Here is a 19,714-nt window from a genome sequence, read left to right on the forward strand (position 1 = left end):
AGCCAAACTTTGGGTAGAGTACAGGGAATCTCATGGAAAAAGGGGGAACAGGAGCTCCACAAGGAGGCCAAAAGGGCCAAAATATCTGGGCTCAGGGGAGCCTAGGGAGACTTTTACTGCATGCAAGGACCATGCAGGAAGTGTACCTAGAACCCCTGCTCAGAGGAAGCCCATAGCAGCTCAGTCTCCATGTGGGAAACTGTGAGGAGCAGGGGCTACCTTTGACATGGACTCAGTGGCAGGCTCTTGGATTACATTCCCTGAGTGGGGTGCAGCAGCCTTTCCAGACCACTGAGGAAGACAATGCAGCCAGTCTTGATGAGACCTGATAGGCTAAGGTCAGACAGAAGGGAAGGAGGCCCTCCCCTATCAGTGGACTAGAGGAGGGGTATAGCAGGAGATGAGAAGGGATGGTGGGACTGGGAGGAAATGAGAGAGAGGACTAAAACCAGGATACAAAGTGATTAGATGTTAATGAATAATAAATAAATAACAAATTAAAAATTAATTTTATTTATGTTAAATTAACATAAATAATTATAGTATACCTGACTGACCCAAAAAATTCTACCAGGGAACTCCTACAGCTGATAAACACCTTCAGCAAAGTGGCCAGATACAAAATTAACTCAAAAAATCAGTAGCCCCCTGTATACAAAAGAAAAAAAAAAGGGCTGAGAAATAAATTAGAGAAACAACACCCTTCACAACAGCCACAAAAGACATAAAGTACCTTGGTGTAACCCTAACCAAGCAAGCCAAAGACTTGTATGAAAAAAATTTCAAGTCGCTGAAGAAAGAATTAGAAAAAGATATCAGAAGATCGAAAGATCTCCCATGCTCATGGCTTGGCAGGATTAATATAGTAAAAATGGCCATCTTACCAAAAGCAATCTACAGATGCAATTCCCATGAAATTGCCAACACAATTCTTTACAGACCTGGAAAGAAAAATTCTCAACTTCATATGGAATAACAAGAAACCCAGAATTGCTAAAACAATCCTCTACAATAAAAGATCTTCTGGAAATCTCCATCCCTGATCTCAAGCTGTACTATAGAGCAACAGCAATAAAAACTGCATGGTACTGGCATAGAAACAAAAAGGTGGATCAATGGAATTGAACAGAAGACCCAGAAATAAACCCACATGCTTATGGACACCTGATCTTTGGCAAAGATGCCAAAACCATACAATGGAAAAAAGATAGCATATTCAACAAATGGTGCTAGTCCAGCTGGATGTCTACATGTAGAAAAATGAAAATAGATCCGTATTTATCACCCTGCACAAAACTGAAATCCAAGTGGATCAAAGACCTCAACATAAAACCAGACACATTAGATAGGCTAGAAAAAAAAAAAAAAAAAGGTGGGGAATACCCTAGAATTCATTGGTACAGGGGACAACTTCCTGAACAGATCACCAACAGCACAGGCTCTAAGAGCAACAATCAATAAATGGGACCTCATGAAATTGAAAAGCTTCTGTAAAGCAAGGGACACCGTCCTCAAAACAAAATGAATGCTTACAGATTGGGAAAGAATCTTCACCAACCCTTTATCTGACAGAGGGCTAATATCCAGTCTATATAAAATACTAGATGAGTTAAAAAGCAGCAAATCAAGTAATACAATTAAAAAATGAGGAACAGAGCTAAACAGAGAATTCTTGATAGAAAAATATTGAATGGCAGAGAAACACTTAAAGAAATGCTCACCCTCATTAGCCATCAGGGAAATGCAAATCAAAATGACCCTGATCCTGAGATTTCATCTTACACATATCAGAATGGTCAAGATGAAAATCTCAAGTGACAACACATGCTGGAGAGGTTGTAGAGAAAGGGGAACCCTCCTCCACTGCTGGTGGGAATGTAAATTTGGACAACCACTCTCGAAATCCATCTGTCACTTTCTCAGACAACTAGGCATAGCACTTCCTCAAGATCCAGCTATACCACTCTTAGGCATACATTCAAAAGAGGCTCAAGTACACAATAAGGACATTTGCTCATCCATGTTTGTAGCACCTTTATTTGAAATAGACAGAAGCTGGAAACAGCCCAGATGCCCCTCAACTGAGGAATGGATAAAGAAATTGTGATACATATATACAATGGAATATTACTCAGCAATGAAAAACAAGTAAATCATGAATTTTGCAGGTAAATGGTGGGAACTGGAAAGGGTCATCCTGAGTGAGCTATCCCAGGAGCAGAAAGACACACGGTATATATTCACCCATATAGATATATAATATCGGATAAAATTACTACTAAAATGTGTACACCTAAAGAAACTAATCTAGAGGGAGGACTTTTGCTAAAATGCTCAATCCCCATTGCGAAAGGCAAAGAGGATGGACATCAGAAGAAGAAGAAAATAGGAAACATGTTAGAAGCCTCCCACAGAGGGCCTCTGAAAGGCTCTGCCCTGCAGACTATCAAAGCAGATGTTGAGACTTATGGCCAAACTTTGGGCAGAATCTTCTGAAAGAAGTGGGAAATAGTAAGATTTAGAGAGGACAGATGGTCCACAAGGAGAGCAACAGAACCAAGTTTTGAACACAGGGGTCCTTCCTGAGACTCATACTCCAACCAAGGATCATTCATGGAGCTATCCTAAGACCCCTGCACAGATGTAGCCCATGGCAGTTCAGTATCCAAGGGGGTTCCATAATAATGGGAACAGGGCCTACTTCTGACATGAACTGATTGGCCTGCTCTTTGATCACCTACCCCTGAGGACAAAGCAGCCTTGCCAGGCTACAGAGGAAGACAATGCAGCCACTCCTGATAAGACCTAACAGACTAGGATCAGAAGGAAGAAAAAGAAACCCTCCCCTACCAGCGGACTTGGGGAGGGGCATGCATGGAGAAAGGGGAGGAAGGAAGGGATTGGGAGGGGAGGAGGGAGGAAACTAGAGGGGGATACAAAGTAAAAAAGTGTAATTAAAAATAAAATAAATTTCAGGGTTGTTTTGATTTGCATTTCTCTAATGGCTAATGAGGTTGAGCATTTCTTTAAGTGCTTCTCTGCCATTCGATATGAGATTTCACCTTATACCCATCAGAATGGTTAAGATGAAAAACTCAAGGGACAACACTTGCTGGAGAGGTTGTGGAGAAAGGGGAACCCTCCTCCACTGCTGGTGGGAATGTAAACTGGTACAACCACTCTGGAAATCAATCTGGTGCTTTCTCAGACAACTAGGAATAGTGCTTCCTCAAGATCCAGCCATACCACTCCTAGGCATATACCCAAAAGAGGCGTAAGTACACAAATAGGACATTTGCTCAAACATGTTTGTAGCAGCTTTATTTGTAATAGCCAGAAGCTGGAAACAGCCCAGATGCCCCTCAACTGAAGAATGGATGCAGAAACTGTGGTACATCTATACAATGGAGTATTACTCAGCAATGAAAAATAAGGAAATCATGAAATTTGCAGGGAAATGGTGGGACCTGGAAAGGATCATCCTGAGTGAGTTGTCCCAGAAGCAAAAAGACACACATGGTATATACTCACTCATATAAATATACAACATAGAATAAACCCACTAAATTCTGTACATCTAAACAAACTAAGCAAAAGAGAGGACCCTAACTAAAATGTTCAATCCCCATCCTGAAAGGTAAAGAGGATGGACATCAGAAGAAAAAAGAAAATAGGAAACAACCTAGGAACCTGCTACAGAGGGCCTCTGAAAGCCAGAAGAAAACAGGAAACAACCTTGAAACCTGCCACAGAGGGCCTCTGAAAGCTTCTGCAGTATGGACTGTCAAAGCAGATGCTGAGCCTGATGGCCAACTGATGGGCAGAGTGAATGGAATTTTATGTAAGAAGTGGGAAATAGTAAGAGCTGAAGGGGACGGGAACTCCACAAGGAGAGCAACAGAACAAGATAATTTGAACACAGGGAACTTCCCAGAGACTCATACTCCAACCAAGGACTATTCGTGGAGATGACCTGGAACCCCTGCACAGGTGTAGCCCATGGCAGTTCAGTGTCCAAGTGGGTTACATAGTAATGGGAAGAGGGACTGCCTCTGACATAATCTGATTGGCCTGCTCGTTGATCACTTCCCCCTGAGGAGGGAGCACCCTTACCAGGCCACAGTAGAGGACAATGCAGCCACTTTTGATGAGAACTGATAGACTAAGATCAGAAAGGAGAGGAGAACCTCCCCTATCAGGGGACTTGGGGAGTGGCATGCATGCAGAAAGGGGAGGGATGGTGGGATCGGGAGGGGAGGAGGGAGGGGCTTATGAGGGGATACAAAATGAATAAAGTGTAATTAATAAAAAATAAAAAAAAAGAATAGAGGGAGTCACAGGGCTTAAGAACACCACAAGAATACCTACAGAGTCAACTTACCTGAGCCCATGGGGGCTAACAATGACATAACCACCAACCAAAGAGTATACATGGGCTGGACCTAGAGCCCCTAAGTATAGTATTTGTAGCAGAGAAGACGTTCAACATCAAGGTTCCCTAACAATGGAAGTAAAGGCTAGCTCTGACTCTCTTGCCTGCTTCAGGATCCCCTCCCCCTAGCTGAGCCCCAGTGGGAAAGGCTGCACTCAGTCCTGCTCTGACTTGAGGTTCCAGGGTGGGCTTGCACCCTTTAAGGGCATTTCCCTTTCTCTGAAGAAGAGGAGGAGGAATGGGGGGAAAAGTGGTGTGACAGTGGAACTGGCTGGAGAGAAGGGAGGGGGCTGGGATGAGGCTATAAAGTGATTAAATAAATAAGAATTAAAATGGAGAAGAAACAAAGAAATGCTCAAGGTCCTTAATCATCAGGGAAGCACAAACCAAAAGTGTTCTGAGAGTCCATCTTATATCAATCAAAATGGCTAATATAAAAAAACTCAGGTGACTTTCACTCCCTCTTCTCCATCCATGCCCCTCCCCAAGTCCACTGATAGGAGGATTGGGAATTCAAACACATGAGTCTATGAGGGTCATACCTATCCAAACAGGGTGTTGTCATAAGTATATGAAAAATGACTGTAACTGAGGAAGAATAAGTTATCATTCTTTTATACAAGCTAGCACTTAAAAAGTAAGTGATAAAGCAAATACAAGTATTAATAAAAATCAGAATATCTAAGAAAATATCAGACTACTTAGAAAACAGTGACAGGGCAACACAGAGCAGATGTTCCTCTAAATTGTATTCTTTGAACCTATTTAAGTTTCAAATAGAATTTGATGTCTTTGTTGGAGAATCCACTGGAAAATTACTCCACTTTGTTTAGGAAACCAAGGTCAAGATTTCCCAGCGATCTTGTCTTAGCTTCTGTTAAACTGCTTGTTGTGCATAACCTCCTTCAGATAACTGCTTGTCTTGGCTTCTGGCAACTTGTTTGCTTAAGAAACCCCCACCACCACTATCCATCACTACCTTGTTTTAGCAGTAGCCTAGAAAGAGTCCACAACTAAGACATGGTTTCTGCTCCCAAAATCCTTGTGCTCTGGATAGTCAGTTCTACACTTAGAACCGTAATACCCAAGTATAGTTCCAGGTGAGTGGAAGATGATTCACCAACCAAGGACCATTCATGGAGAGGACCTTGTCTGCCTACTCAGATGTAGCTCACAGGCAGCTTGGTCTCCATGTGGGTTTCATTAACTGTGTCTGTGGTCATCTCTGGTGGGGTTCTCTTTAAAAAGTGTGATAGATAGCTGGGTATATCAGAGACAGCTAAGAAAGAAGAGTAATAACTATAGGGATAATGTCAAAATATCTTCCAAAGTAAACAATGGATGTAAGATAGACACAGGAAGCTCAGATTATATTAAGCAGGATAATAAGTAAAACAAAAGCAAACCAGAAGAACAAAAATTTGAAATATGTAAGTATACTAATTTTAATTTTCAAAAACGAGATTAGAATTCAATTACAAAAGACTACATGTGTGGATTGGGAAATAACATTTTTTATCCATGAGGAGTAGTTTCATTGAATGAAGAATTCTCAATTGCTGTTCTTTTGTTTTTCAAAATGTTGAAATACTCTGTGCTTCTGTTTTAGGTTTCCATGGCCCTGGATAAGAAATCTGTTGTTTTGCTAATTCCTATTGTCTTCACCATTTCCCAGTGCACATAGTATCTCATTCTATTTGTTGATATGACAATGTCTTGGATATTAGCTTTACCTTTCATTCTTGGATTCTGTGATTTAGTTGTGCTATTTTAAAAAAATCATTTAAAATGTTGCTGAACACAGTCAAAATATTTTCCTTAGAGGCAATAAACATTACAAATATATTTTAGTTATAGTTTTATTTTATAAGCCATATTTGTTATTTTAGCAAAAATCTTTAAATGTTTTAGAAATTCCTGTGCAATTATTTCAATATTTTCTATTCATAAGTTAATATGTATTGGTATAAGCCAAAGCACATAGACATGTATGTATACAAAAACAGTTCTTTATTTTGTTGTATAATTAGACAGTTTTTAACTGTTATTAAAAGTATAGATTTAAGAATACCTTTATTTAAAAACAAACTTCATATGGAAGTCTGTTTACATAAAACTGGCTGGTTTATGTTAGAAAACTATGAAATTTCCTCATGACCATACAAACAATTACATTATATTTTTTAAGTTAACGTATACAATAATAGAGTTCCTTGTGGCATTTTCGTATGTATGGATTTTTTCAAAGATCTTCAGTGTTAGTTATCTCTCACTCTAGCTACCATTCTTCCAAGCCCTTGAATCCTCTTCTCTTTAAACTTTCTGAAAATCTGCATTATTCATATTGTCTTAAATCCAGTATGAACTTGAGAAACAAAAAAATGTATAGTAACCAATTATCTGCTAATAGGAAGACCTAATGAGCATACTGATAAAGTATATATAAATATATTTTATTTTGTGTGAGTGATAGTCAAATTGAAAAATAAAATCAAAATGTTCTATGTGAGAAAATCCTATACTATGTAGAGAAATAAAATTTCTTAAATTATTTTATGAGAGAATAAAAATGTGTTATTAAGATCTTAATACGTATAGCAAGTAAATGAATGTATAATATTGTTTGCATATACACATGACAGTTTCAATTACCTAATATAAAACTAAAATCACACATCATTACTACACAATATTATAATACACATTTTTTTTGCCATACAAACATAAATTTCAAATTAAGGCACAAATTATTGCAATTTTGTTTCTGCGGTTTCAGGGAGGAAAACAGGTTTATCACTGCTACAAATACAAATGATTTTTAAAATGTATTTTAATATGTATTTTTAAATTCACAAAGATTATTAAGAAAATCAATTTTATCAGCATAACTACACAATCTAAGCAAATAGTACATTTAGTTATTGTTATAGATAATCTTTGAATACTTGAGTGTATTAATCACAAATAGGAAATTGGTATCACCGACTGTCCTGTCTATGAGGATTTTTATGACTGCAGCCGTAAATATAATCCACTGAAAAAAGGAGAAAGAAATCTGAGCACTGACACTGTTCTTCCCTTGTTCTTGTCCCTCAACAAATGATGAACCTGTAAGTCACATGTTCCTATGGGCAGGGCATTTTATACAAATGCTTGCAGCAGAGACTAACCCTCCTGAAACAGTGAGTCTCAATGACTCCTCCATTCCTTAAGTCATAAATGGCTGTCCAACAATGATAAAAGCTGACAAACAGAGTCGACAGCATTACACTGGAACAAATCTTAATAGATGCATATTTGGTTCCAGCTTTAACATGTTGGCTGTCATTTAACAGTAAGTCTCAATTACCCCTTCGTATTTTGGAGAGAATATAGAGAAGTGAAGCACATCACATTCTTGTGATACTGGCCTACTGTGGCCCTATTAAATTTCAGCTGATGCTTCCATTATTATTGTCGCTACTAAAGCCAAGGATATGTCAGTCATGTCTGCTGACAATACTTTCATTTAACATCATTCTGAAATAGTGTCACTAATGAAGTAGGGTGAAGAAGAGTACATACTGAAAACAGAAATATCTGAGAATGTGTTACAATGATTAAATATCTGTATACTGGTTATCATCCTAATAAATATAAAACAGATTTAATCAGTTAAAAAAAAGGGAAGTATCAATATTGTCTTAGTAGCAAAATAATGTTTATTTTATTTCAATGTACAAATATACAGAAAATATCCAAGAACTGACAAAATAAAATTTACTGATATTTAAAATCATGCTTTAAAAAGAAAAATCTAACTTTCCCAGTATCTGGGAGTCAGATGCAGGAGGATAGTTTTTAGTTCAAGCCTAGCTTGGTCTACAGACTGAGTTCCAGGAAAGCCAAAGCTACACGGAGAAATTCTGTCTTGAAACCCACCACCCCTCCAAAAAAATTTTTTTAAGAAAAAATCTGAAGATACCTGATAAAACAGGGCCAGATGAAAGGGGAGGAGGACATCCCCAATCCATGGACTTGGAAAGGGAGAAGCTGAGGGAGGGAGGGTGGGATTGGGAGGGAATAAGGGAGCGGGATACAGCTGGGATACAGAGTTAATAAAATGTAACTAATAATAATAAACAATAAAACAAGAAAAATCTAACTGTATTTTTGAGGTTTGCTCTTTTTATTATTATCATTTATTATAATTTATTCAATTTGAATTCCAGCTGTGGCCCCTCCCTCTTCTCCTCCTAATCCTACCCTCCAACCCTCTTCTTCCCCTATGTCTCTCCCCTAGTCCAATGATGGGGGTTCTGTTCCCTTTATATTTAACCTTAGCCTATCAGGTCTCATCAGGATTGGTTGCAGTGTCTTTCTCTGTGGCCTGACAAGATTGTACCCCTCAAGGGGAGGTGATCAGAGAGCCTGCCACTGAGTTCATGCCAGAGACAGCCCCTGCTCCCCTTACTAGGGACTCCACTTGGAGACTGAGTCTATGGACTACATCTGAGCCTGGTTTTAGGTCCTCTCCATGCATTGTCCTTGGTAGGGGTATCATTGTTTTCAGGGCCCACTGGGCTCAGTACTTTTTTTTTTTTTTTTTTTTTGGCTCTGTTAGTCTTTTATTGGAGCTCCTGTCGCTTCCAGTTCTTTCTATAACCCCCTTCTTTCATAAAATTCTGTGCATTCTGCCCAAAGTTTGGATTTTAGTCTCAGCTTCTGCTTCTATATCTCTATCAGTAGAGTCTTTCAGAGGCCATCTGTGGTAGGGTCCTATCCTGTTCCCTCTCTTCTGCTCCTGAGGTCTATCATGTTTGTTCTTCCACATGAGGATTGAACATCTTCCCTAGAGTCTTCCTTGCTGTTTAGCTTCTTCAGGAATATAGATTTTAGTTAGTTTATCCTATACTATATGTTTAATAACCACTTATGAATAAGTATATAACATGTGTGTCTTTATGTTTCTGAGATACCTCACTCAAGATGATCTTTTCATCATTTACCTGCAAATTTCATGAGTTCCTTGTTTTTAATAGCTGGGTAATATTCCATTGTGTAATGTACCACAATTTCTGTATCCATTCCTCAGTTGAGGGACATCTAGGTTATTTCCAGATTTTGGCTAATACGAATAGAGTTGCTGCAGACATGGTTGAGCAAATGTCCTTGTTGTATAGTTGAGCATATTTTGTACATATGCCTAGAAGTGTTATAGCTGGATCTTGAGGTAGCACTATTCCTAATTTTCTGAGAAAGAGCCAGATTTATTTCTAAAGTGGTTGTACAAGTTTACATTCCCACCAGCAATGGAGGAGGGTTCCCCTTTCTCACATCTGCTCCAATATGTGTTGTCACTTGAGTTTTTGATCTTAGCCATTCTAATGGGTGTAAGATGAAATCTTTTTGATTTGCATCTCCCTGATGACTAAGGACGTTGAACATATCTTTAAGTGTTTCTCTGCCTTTTCTATTTAAACATACACATTTAGAGCAATTCATATCAGAGTTTCAAGAAAAGAGTCACAAGAGCTTGTTTACAAATTTCACCAACAAGAATAAGTATGGAGTGAGCTGCTTTAAACTATGAGGAGAATGATGGAGTGAATTTTGTTATCACAATAAAATAAAATAAAACAAAACATCGAAGCTCAAATACAATTGAGTTGATCATACTGCTTTAAGTCAGGGACAGTTGTGGGGATATGTGAGTATTCTAAGAATAATTCTCATGTTTTATGAGGTACATATTAAAAAACCGTTGCCAGTATTTGACTTCGTGTCTACAGGCCTGGATCTTAGAATAATAAATCATTCTTCAGTACATGGAGTCAACCCTGCATGGTGAATCATGTTCCAGATTCACTGAACCAATTAAATATTCAGGGTGATCCTTAGATCTCCAGACACAGGATTTCCTAGACTGTAATGTTTGAGTTTACATTCTAATGAACCCTCCAGGTAATTGATCCTGGTGACATGGATCAGAGTTTCGAACTGGAATGTTCGCTCTCAAAAGATTGCCAATTCTAGTACTTACACAGTTGGTAGAAAATGTATAATTAAGGATTCGTATTCAGAGGTTCTACTTCCCTGTGTTTAAATTAGAGCCTCAAAACATAAAAGAAACATGATTTATGTTATCATTTGATGATTAGTCAAATTATAAAAAAATAATAAAATACACTATTAATGAGTTTCAAAAAAAAAGATGATTAGTCAGTTAATAATACATTTTTTCGCCAGGTAGAATATAGTTGGTGTATGTACACAGGCTCATTTCAGGAAATTTTTGTAGGTGCAGTGAAGTCACAATTCTAATAATATCAATCTAAGATTACTTGGAACATGTGATTTCATACAAATTTTTCTTTGGTGACATTATTTGTGTAGAATTTAAAACATCTGTAGCTTCAATAATTAGCATGACTTATGGAAGGAGGAGTCAAATGCTACTAATGATAATGAAGTCAGACAGCATGTAAAGTTATAGTTATATTAGATGTGTGAGCTTTATCAGCTATTTGAAATGAATGAATCTGAAAAGTCCCATGAAATGAAAAGCTGTCTTTATAATGACTAGAAATATCGATATAAAGAAAAGAAAAAAAATAAAAATGATTGTTGAAGAGAAAGCTTAGAATGAAATTTTGGGAATATAAATCTTATTAAGAGAAAATGTTGACCACAATAAATTTACAAAATTAATGAAATTGAGGAGTATTTGAGTATTAAGTAAATGTGCTCTGCCTCAAAATCCTGGAGCAAAGCTGAATATCCTAAACTTTTAAAGTAATACTTTTCCTCACATAAATGCAAAGAAGACACATATTGACCATAGCCATGGATATAACAAAAACCTCTGTGAGCTTATTGTTTTCAAAGTGTTTCTCCTCACACTGAGTACATTTATAAAGAAAATAGATCTTGAAAGCATTCAAATAACCAGCATTTAATCAAAGACAAATATTAAATTATATATCTCAAATATCCATCAAGTTCAGCTCATTGAAATGTTCTGTCATTGCTGCCATCTTTCTATTGGACCTCTTTTCATCTGTAATTTAAAAAAAAAAAGATCTTAAGTATACAGGAAACTGTTCTATGATATAAATGTGTTCCCACAGAGCTGTCTAGAAGTCTCACTTTATATCATGAGTGTTCAGAGAATACTCACAGAAATATTCTGTTATAGCAAGCTGTAGGAGAGTTTTGTAATCTACACTTTCATGTTTTCCTATGTTCTACTTTTTCATAGTAAGAGTCTTTCCACATCACTGAGTCATAAAATTACATTGCTTATTCCAACCTCCTATGCAATCACAGGATTCTGCTAAGTGAACAAATTTTAAACCCTGGTCCTCGCAAGATTACCTATTTTATACTGTGACCTTTATACTGTGACCTCGGTATCTCATTAATTAAAGAATTTAGACTAGTATTCATTAATATAAGTTTTTATTGACTTTAAAAATGGCCCAAATTCTTGGGAAGAAATTACAGAAGGTTATAATATATTTAAGGACAGTCTTGTTTATAAAGAGAATTCTAGGCAAAACAGCATTATATAAGGAGATGGCAGATCTCAAACAAACAAATAAATACCAAAGGTAAATAATAAAAATGTACCTTGACAATTTTTTTCTTCTGTGTATGTTTTCCTAAAATATCCATGTGATCTTTTTGTAGAGAAGCGTGACCACCTCTGTTTATTACTGCATTGTTCACATGATATGTCATGACTGTACGCAGAAGAAAGGATGAGGACACTATCATTCAGATGTAACATGGAGCTTTACTCAAAGTTACAGAAGCATTCAGTCGTTTGATTTTTCAGGAGAAAAGGTAAAGTTAGAAGTCATTATGAAAAACCAAATAATGTTATCCCCACAGAAATAAGTATAACTTATTTTTTCTGTGATGTGTGGAATATATGTGACAAACATAAAAGTCAAATGGAGGGGTATTAGAAATAGGACAGGGAAAGGACAGCGGTGGCTAAAACAAAGTTTTGTCTGTGATGACCTTATCTATCTAGGTTTCTAGATGACATTGAAACCCCATTCTTTATTAAATTAATATACCCCAATAAATAAAAAGGTTATTTTAAATACATAAAACTGGCATTTTGTTCTGAGATATTATTTATTATTTATATTTGTTCCATATAATTTTGTTAAAGCAATTTTAACATATTTACCTCCTTTGGACCACAAGACTCACAGGAGACTAAAAATTTGAAATTGACATTATTGTATTTAAGACTATTTTTTATGTCTTTCAACTTTATTTATCTAGTTGTTTACTTTACATCCCAATTTCCTCTTTTACTGCCCCCCCCATGTTCACCTTTCCCATTCCCACTTCCTCTATTCCTCAGGAAAGGGAGGGCTACTATCTTACTCTAGCACTTCAATTTGCCTCAAACCTGAGAACATCCTCTTCCATGGTGGCCTGGCAAACATTTGATGTTAGCCATTCTGATGGGTGTAAGGTGGAATCTCAGAGTCATCTTGATTTGCATTTTCCTGATGACTAATGATGTTGAACATTTCTTGAAGTTCTTCTCTGCCACTCAAGATTCTCTGATGAAAGTTTTCTGTTTAGCTCTGTATCTCATTTTATTTTGGTTATATTATATTGTGCTTTTAAAAGATATACTTTATTTTAATTTTATTAATTATAGTTTATTCACTTTGTATCCCACCTTTAGCTCCCTCCCTTTTCCCCTCCCAATCCCATAAATTGGATTATTTTGGGGTTTTTTGGTATTGATATTTTTTGAGTTTTATATGTATTTTGGATATTAGCCCTTTGACAGATGTAGGGTTGGTGAAGATATTTTACTAGTCTGTAGGCTGTCATTTTGTACTATTGACAGTGTCCTTTGCCTGACAGACTCTTTTTAGTTTCATGAGTTCTCATTGATTAATTGTTGACCTTAGAGCATGAGCTGTTCGTGATCTGTTCAAGAATTTGCCTCCTGTGCCAATGAGTTCAAGGCTAATTCCCAAACTCTCTTCTAATAGATTTAGTTTTTATTTTTTTTATGTTTAGGTGTTTGTTCCACTTAGACTTTAGTTTAGTGCAGGGTGATAATTATGGATCTATTTGTATTTTTCTATGTGTACACATTCAGTTAGACCAGCACTATTTATTGAAGATGCTTTCTTTTTTTCCATTGTATGGTTTTGGCTTCTTTCTCAAAAATCAGATGTCCTGTCCATAGGTGTGTGGCTTTATTTCTGGAACTTTGATTCAACTCCATTGATTGACCTATCAATTTCTATTCCAGTACAATGAAGTTTTTATTACTATTGCTTTGTATTATAGCTTGAAGTCAGGGATGGGGATACCTCCAGAAGTTTTTTTATTGTATACGATGTTTTTTTTTTCTTTTTTTAATTTTTTTTTAATTTTATTTTTCTTTTTAGTTACATTTTGTTAACTCTGTGTCCCAGCTGTATCCCGCTCCCTCATTCCCTCCCCAGCCCCACACTCCCTCCCTGGTCTCCTCCCTGCCCCTTTCCAAGTCCACTGATAGGGGAGGACCTCCTCCCCTTTCATCTGACCCTGTTTTATCAGGTATCTTCAGGGCTGGCTGCAAAGTCCTCCTCTGTGGCCTAACAGACTGCTCCTCCCCTGGGGGGGGGGGGTGGTCAAACAGCCTGCCCTTGAGATCCTGTTAGAAATAGTCCGTGTTCCCCTTACTTTGGAAAACTACTTGGTTACTGAGCTACCACGGGCCACATCCGAGCAGAAGGGTCTTTTCTGAGACTGACACTCAACCAAGGACCATCTATGGGTATACGATGGTTTTAACTATTGTTTTTTTTTTTTTTTTTCCAAATGAAGCTGAGAATTGTTCTTTCAAAACCTGTAAATAATTGTGTTGGCATTTCGACAGGAATTAACATTGAATCTGTAGATTGCCTTTGGTAAGATGTCCATTTTTACTATATTAATCTTACCAATCCATGAGCATGGGAGATTTTTCCAATTTCTGACATCATCTTCACTTTCTTTCTTCAGATACTTGAAATTATTGTCCTACTTGTATTTCTTGACTTGCTTGGTTAGAGTTACACTAAGATATTTTATATTATTTGTGTCTATTGTTGTTGCTTAAATCCAGGCCCAGGACCCTTAGGGGCTGGGGTGAACTGGCACAAAGCCAAAGACAGAGACTCCTGGAGTCAGGCAGGTGGCAAAAGCAGACTCATTTATTTCAGGAACGGATGCCCATGTGGTAACCCAGCCAAGCGTTGGCACAGTCTACCAGCAGGCCTTATTCCTGCTCAAAGGCATGCCCTATTCCTCCTGCATATTGTGAAGGGTGTTGTTTCCTTAATTTCTTTCTCAGCCTGTTTGTTATTTGCATACAGAAAGGCAACTGACTCTTTGAGGTAATTTGTATCTAATCACATTGCTGAAGATGTTTATCAGGTGTATGAGTTGTATGAAATAATTTTGGGGGTCACTTATGTACATATCAAATCATCTACAAATATGGATACTTTGACTTCTTTCTTTCCTTTGTATCTCCTTGTTCACATTTAGTTGCCTTATTGTTTGTGTTAGTACTTCAAGTGCTATGTTGAAGAGGTGGGGAGACAGTTGGAAGCCTTGCCTCGTCCCTGAGTACAGTGGGATTGGTTTAAGTTTCCTTCTTCTTAGTTTGATGTTGGCAAGAAGTATGGGAATGATACACACACAACTTCTGCTATGAGGCTTGTGCAGCTCTTCTGAGGTAGCTTCTTCTACAGATCAGAGCTCTTTTGTTTTACTTTATTTATTTATTTATTTTAGTGTGTAAATATTTATAGGGTGGTTTCTTTTTCAATTAAATTTTGATTTTTTTAAATTAGTTACAGTTTATTAAATTTATATTCCAGCTGTATCCAGCTCCCTCATTCCCTCCGAATGCCACCCTCCCTCCCTAATCTCTTAATATTATTTTACCTGAAAATGGATCTCAGTATAACTTCTTTGTATGTATTGGTAAATTTTCTACAACATTAATTTATTTAATAATGAGTTCTCTGCATCAACGTTAACTCATTAGATTTCAGACCGTTTTGAGCTAGATTACTTATTATTCCTAAGGATATACATGACACCCACATTAAGAGTAGAATGGATCCTCTAGGTCCAGCCTTTCTGTTTATTTGGTGTTCTTGATATATATTATCACCATATTTCAATCTTTTGGTCTTAAAATCAGTCACATTTTCTAGTACCCTCTAATGAAATGTGAAGTAAATTAACCTCTATTAATTTTTACTTGGATATTTAAATTGTTAATTGAGCTGGGGTCAGACTGATTCTGATTTTAAAAAAAACTTCTTTATAGTTAGCATTTTGAATACTCAGAAGCTATTTTTAAAAGAATAATTTCATTTACCTGTTTTTTTTTAATACTATAATTAAACCCACCAATTTCAAATGTGAAATTCAATGACTTTTAGTAACTTTCAAATAGTTTGGCATTCAAATATTTCACATTTAGTAACATTCAAAGATTTCTAAATCATTTTAATCCCTTTAATTAAATCTGTCAAGCTAATTTAAATTTATGTCTTCTTCTTAGCTTTAGCTTCATATACAAAATTATTTGTTTTCTGGAGTGTTTTTAAAATATATTTTTACATTATTTACAATTTATTCACTTTGTATCCCAGCTGTAGTCTCCTTCCTCCTCCCATCCCAACCCCACCCTCTCTCTCTTTCATCTTCTCCTATGCCCCTGTCCAAGTCCTCCCCTATCATCTGACCCTAGCATATCCTGTCTCATCAGAACTGGCTGCCATGTCCTCCTCTGTGGCCTGGCAAGGCTGTGTCCCCCTCAGGAGGAGGCTGTCAAAGAGCCAGCCACTGAGTTCATATCAGAGACCATCCCGTTCCACTACTAGGGCATCCACTTGGATACTAAGCTGCCATATGCTACATCTGAGTAGGGGCTCGAGGTTATATCCATGAATGGTCCTTGGTTGGGGTATCAGTCTCAGAAAAGACCCCTGTACCCAGATATTTTGGTTCTGTTGCTCTCTTTGTGGAACTCCTGTCCCCTCCAAGTTTTACTATCTCCCCCTTCTTTCTTAAGTTTCCTTGCACTCTGCCCAAAGTTTGTTTATGAGTCTCAGTATCTGCTTTGATACAATGCTGGGTAGAGTCTTTCAGAGGCCCTCTGTGGTAGGCTCTGGTCCTGTTTCCTGTTTTCTCCTTCTTCCACTGTCCATCCTGTTTGCCTTTCTGAGTGAAGATTGATCGTCTCACCCAGGGTCCTCCTTCTAGCTCACGTTCTTTACGTGTACAGATTTTTATAGGTTTATTCCTTTATTATATGTCTAGTATCCACTTATAAGTGAGTACATATTGTGTGTGTCTTTCTGTTTATGGGATACCTCACTCAGATGGACTTTTAAAACAAGTGGAATTTCACTATATGGGCTTTTGTGTCTGATATCTGGATTTTGAAGCTTATGTTTGACATACCATATGACAGATGATAGGATCTTTTTTTGCTAAGTAATAGTCCACTGTATGGGTGAATACTACATTTTATCAACACTCATAAGGTAATCAACATTTAAGTTGATTCAAGAGTTCTGCCACATTGATTAATCCCCCCATTAGTATTCCTGTGCAGGTGTCTATGCAGAAGCATGCTTTTACTTGTTTGTATATAAATACCAAGGAATGAAGTATGTAGTTTAATTGAACTTCTTATGAGACACTGTGCTTGCTGGGTTTTCCAGTCGTATTTGTCATGCATTAACTTCTTATTTATAGACAGCCTGTCATTAGTTGTTATAACTTTTTATTATTTAATTTTACTTTAGTCAACTTAGAACTGACAATACCTCTACTTGAAGATTTGATTCAAACTTACCTAATAACATGCTTATAAGATAAACCTCTCTTATATTCCATTATCTTATAATGCCTATTTATTCATTTCCAATTTATAATTAGGTTCTCCTTATTATTACAACTTTTAATTAAGTTATTCTTTTTCCTATTAAGTTGTACATAGTTATAGATTTTGTATTAACATGTGCTTTTTATGTAATTACTCTTTATAATTTGCTTTTGCTCAGCAGTTATTTTAAACTTTCTGTGATAGAGATATGCCAATGTATGATGTTAATCCATTCTGAGAAACATATAATTAAATGATTTCTTCGTGACACCCAAAATGAGGGAGCATATTTATATCAGTCTAGGTGGGAGATAGTGTCTGCTTCCCCAGTGATAAATCAATTTAAAATTTGTCCCCAGATTCATCACCCAAGTTGGGTACTTACTGACATTGTTAACAATGACTGTTAACATGTACATGTAATGTACACTGAAAAAAAAAAAAACCTGGAGATTATAGCTAGCATAAGAGAAAACAATTCAATGAAGAAGCACTGAAAGCAGGGTATGTAAAGCTACTACTGAAATAAAACAGAAGGCAGGTTTCATTACCTTTGAAAATATATAAATTAGTGGCAGCGCATTCTACAATAATGATTAAAATGTTTGGTAAACACGCACTCTTATAGTATAAACATTTAATATTTGTCCTGAAATATTATGGTACAGAGTTGTTTGTGCTTTACTTCATCCAATTTTTCTATAAGTATGTTTGCACCAATATGAAAAGAAACACATGAAAGAAAAGCATTGTATACTTGATAATTTTCAGACCCTTTTGTTGTTAATCATAACAAACATTACACAAGCCATTTCTTAATCAAATTAATGCATTCTTTTCAGTTTGGTTATTGACTATATATATTTTTGATTTCCCATATTTGTGGAAATATCAGCCTATTTTAAGGGAATAAGTAATGAGTGAAAAAAATTAGCCCCAGGAAACTGGAAACTGCTATTTTGGGACTTTAAAGAGATCAAACATTACATGAAGTATATCTTTTAAATTGTCTGTTTTAAAATTTTATGCATTTTGTTTATTTGTTTGTTTGGGATAATCTGCATGCCAAAGCACAAATGTGGAAGCCAGAATACACTTTGTAGTAGTTGCTTCTCCCTTTCATCATGTGGTTTCCAAGGATCATTTGGTTTATAAGCAAGTGCCTTTAGTTATTAAAACATCCCAGCTTCCTGAAGTATGACTTTTTTTATATTTCCTAATTATTCTTTCACGTCATCTACCACAAATGTAATTGTAACTACATATTGTGTCTATGAGGGTTGTCAACAAACGTGAGTGTGCAAAGTGGAAAGGCATATCAATTATTCAGGAATTTTCACTTTTCCGTACACTTGTTATGATTATCTTTGATTAGCAAACAATTATAGTCATCTTATTTTTGGATGTGTTTGATGTTATGCAGTGCCATACATATCTTGAGTAGCTTTGCGATTAACACTTAATTCCACTGTGACAAGAAAAGAAGCTCAATGTGAGAAAAATTAGCATAAAATATTTAATCTTTCCCAATCTTTCTTCTATTTCAATGACAGCTATAATACATTACAATCAAATCACTTACAATCGCCTAGCTAAATTGAATTTTGTGCCTTGTTACATATTCAGTTGTAAGTGTTATCTTTTCCTGGATGCTAAGGTTCAAATGCTCTGTTAGCAAAGGAAATGATAACGTTTCTAGGAATACTGGCTCACAATACAGACATTCATTACTGAATTTCTTTTTAACTATAGGCGAATTTAGTACAATTACCTGTTTGATTCAAAACAACTCCTAATGAATTTAATTCACTAGTTTCTCATTCTGCAAAACATAGAAAATAACACAAAGAAAGAATATCATGTGTTAAAAGAAATAATTGGGCTAATTTCCAAGAGAATTTTACTGAGTATTCTACTTTATGAAACAATCGAAGTAGTGCCTTTAGATAAATTCTGCTATAAAAGAAAATGATGACCTGTATCTTCACAGTTCATATCTGTAAACATATAGGCAGATGCAATTATAGTGCTCCATAGAAACACTTAATATACCAAGAGATGACCCAAATCTTCTATAAAATAAATAATACATTCCTTTTGTTTTTAGTTCTTCGCTACATGCATAACATTTAACAAGTCAGTTTTGTTTTCTATTTATAAGAACAAATTTAATCTTCACAAAACTATGCGCAAATAAAATCTATTTGTTTTAAATATTAAATCAACAGCATGCAGTTTGTCATTAAAGATGCATGCCAGCAATTTCTTCAAAAATGGTAATTGGATTCAGCCATATTTATCAACTCCCTGTAAGCCTAAAGGAACACTGAGAAAGAGAGGGCAGAAAGAATGAAAGTCAGTGGAGGGAAGTGATTACA

General features: G+C 36.3%; 1 pseudogene; it reads left to right on the forward strand.

Moving 5' to 3' along the window:
- The first annotated feature begins 5,452 nt into the window (after window positions 1–5,452).
- LOC129692703 (60S ribosomal protein L7-like) overlaps window positions 5,453–19,714 on the forward strand; it is a 30,383-nt pseudogene continuing 16,121 nt past the window's right edge.

This window comes from Psammomys obesus, unplaced genomic scaffold, assembly GCF_907164565.1.
Source record: "Psammomys obesus unplaced genomic scaffold, mPsaObe1.curated_primary_1811, whole genome shotgun sequence".
NCBI lineage: Eukaryota > Metazoa > Chordata > Mammalia > Rodentia > Muridae > Psammomys > Psammomys obesus.